Source organism: Gossypium arboreum, chromosome 3 (assembly GCF_025698485.1).
Source record: "Gossypium arboreum isolate Shixiya-1 chromosome 3, ASM2569848v2, whole genome shotgun sequence".
Lineage (NCBI taxonomy): Eukaryota > Viridiplantae > Streptophyta > Magnoliopsida > Malvales > Malvaceae > Gossypium > Gossypium arboreum.
In genome coordinates, this window is record NC_069072.1 from 13148326 (window position 1) to 13151312 (window position 2987).

A 2987-nucleotide genomic window follows, 5' to 3' on the forward strand; every position below is an offset into this window, starting at 1 on the left:
TTAATTCTTATTTTGATATCCCAGGATACTGATTCAAGACATGCTCTTATTTAGAGGAGGAATAGACCCTGTCTAAGAGTAATTTTGTCAAAATTAAGCGGAGTTGATTGCATGCCTAGAAATAGGGTGACAAGATTTTGCTGGATTAGGGTGAAACCTAATAAGGGGATCCATAGATCGAGTTAATGCAACCCTAGAATGTTAATTAGAGAAAAGTCTCGGTTATTCAATTGAGGGATTAGACGTTATTAGTCTTGAAAAGGGATAATAACATAACTTAGGGATCTCTAAGGAACAAGTTGAATGAATACATCGTCCGGTTCAGAGCCAGAATGACAAGTAAAGTTTAGGTAGATTTTTCCTTAGTTATTGTCTCAAGTCAATCGATTTTCTCAAAAGCAATTCCCCAGTTCTTTTCCCTGTTCGATCTTAGTTTAGATAATTAGTTTAATAAACAATCCCTTTTATTCTTAGGCTAGATAATAAAAAGATAGTTATTACTATTACTTTTGGTTCCCTTGGGTACGATATCCCGGTCTTGCCATTACTATACTATTGTTTGATAGGTGCACTTGCCTTTTTGTCGTGATAATAGTTAGTCTAGGTTTGATCTTCATTATAAATATTTATTACTTGTTACGAATCACGCGATCAAGTTTTTGGCGTCGTTGCCGGGGATTCAAAATAGTAGAAACGCTAAATTTTTATTACTTTAGCCATTTATTTTTCTTGCAATTTAATTTTAGTTTATTATTATTATTATTTATTTATTTACTTATTTTTTCTCTTAGTAGGTTTTTATAGTTTATGACTAGAAGAAACCCGTCAAGACCATTACTTTTTGACGAAGAAATCAATCGCACAGTCCGTAGAAATCAAAGAGAAATAAGGTGTAGCTTACGGTACACGGAGAACGAGCGAGAAGATGATACTCAACCCCCAACCTACGAGATGGCTGAAAACTAAGACAATCAGCTACCTCCTGTAATTGTGGCTAATCAAAATCCTGCTCCACGTACTATGTATGATTATGCTAAACCTTCTTTAACAGGAACTGAATCTAGCATAGTTAGACCTGCTGTAGTTGTAAATACTTTTGAATTAAAACCTAACACTATTCAGATGATACAGCAGTTTGTTCAATTTGATGGTTTGCAGGATGAAGATCCCAATGCTCACTTAGGGAACTTTCTGGAATTTTTCAATACATTTAAAATCAATGGCATTTCTGATGATGCCATACATCTTCGGTTGTTTCCCTTTTTACTGAGAAACAAAGCTAAACAGTGGTTGAACTCGTTACCATGAGGGTCTATCACTACTTGGGAACAAATGACCGAGAAATTTTTACTAAAATATTTTCTGCCAGTTAAAACAGCTAAATTACGTAATGATATCTCTTTTTTTGTGCAGATGGATTTAGAAACACTTTACGATGCATGGGAGAGATAAAAGGACTTACTAAAAAGGTGCCCTCACCATGGGTTGCCACTTTGGCTTCAAGTACAAACATTCCACAATGGTCTGAATCCCTCGACTCGGCAAATGGTTGACGTAGCTGCTGGCGGAACCATCAACAATAAAACATCGGAAGATGCTTATGAATTTATAGAGGAGATGTCTCTGAATAACTATCAGTGACAAGTTATGAGGACAAAGCCAACAAAAACAGTCGGTGTTTATAACATCGATTCAGTCACCATGCTCTCTAATCAGGTAGAACTTCTCAATAAAAAGATTGACGGTTTACTTGGTTCTACATAGGTACATCCAGTAATGAGGTGTGACTCAAGTGGCGTAGGTGTGCATATAGAATACCAATCCTTCAATCCTACAACTGAAGAAGAACAAGTCAACTATATGGGTAACAATAACTTCCGATCTCAAAATAACCCATACAGTAATACTTATAATGCAGGTTGGAGGAACCACCCAAATTTCACCTGGGGTGGTCAAGGGAATCAAAAGCCACAAAAATCTCAGGGTTTTCAATAGCCACCTTATCAACAAGAGAAGAAACCAAACCTTGAAGAGATGCTTTCTAAATTCATCTCGGTGTCAGAAACCCATTTCCAAAATACCGAGACAGCACTTAAGAATCAACAAGCATTGATCCAAGGACTCGAAACTCAGATAGGCCAACTATCCAAACTAATCTCTGAACGACCACAAGGTAGCTTACCAAGTAATACTGAACCTAATCCGAGGGAACACCTCAATGCAATTAGTACTCAAAATAAGGAAGGATTCATTGAACCAGAGCTAGAATTACAACAAGACAATGCAATGAACAAAGTTTGAGAAGAGGTAAACGATAATGATCCTAAACAGGTAAGTACGAATCATGAACCTCGTGTGCCATATCCTAAAGTGATGACGAAAGACAGAACAGAAGAACAATGCAGTAAGTTTGTCAAACTCTTAAAGAAATTACATATTAACTTACCCTTTATTGAAGTTCTCTCGTAGATGCCCAACTCAGCAAAATTCTTAAAGGAACTTCTGAGCAATAAAAGAAAACTAGACGCTACATCGCATGTGGAACTCAATGTTGTCTGCTCAGCTATTCTAAAGAATAAGCTACCTAACAAATTGAAAGATCCAGGGAGTTTTACAATTCCTTGCTTAATTGGTAGTTTATCTGTGAATAATGCTTTAGCTAATCTAGGGGCAAGTATAAATGTTATGCTGTATAAAATGTTTAAATGACTAGGTCTCGGTAAACCCAAACAGACTAGGATGAGCATACAATTGGCTGACAAAACAATTAGATTTCCTAAAGGTATTATTGAAGATGTTCTCGTTAAAATTGATAAATTTATTTACCCAGTAGACTTTGTCGTCTAAGATATGGATGAGGATAACGAGGTACCTTTAATTTTAGGACGACCCTTTTTAGCAACTGCCAGAACCATTATTAATGTAGGCATAGGAGAGCTAACACTTCGTGCAGGAGAGGATGCAGTAACACTGCAAGCACGCGATTC

At 36.6% G+C, this 2987-nt stretch overlaps 1 non-coding gene across 1 annotated transcript; it reads right to left on the reverse strand.

Annotated features, from left to right (window-relative positions):
* Window positions 1-1380: 1380 nt before the first annotated feature.
* LOC128291087 (small nucleolar RNA R71) lies at window positions 1381-1487 on the reverse strand. The gene has a single exon (XR_008280863.1). It is a non-coding gene; the product is annotated as a small nucleolar RNA R71 (small nucleolar RNA).
* Window positions 1488-2987: the final 1500 nt, after the last annotated feature.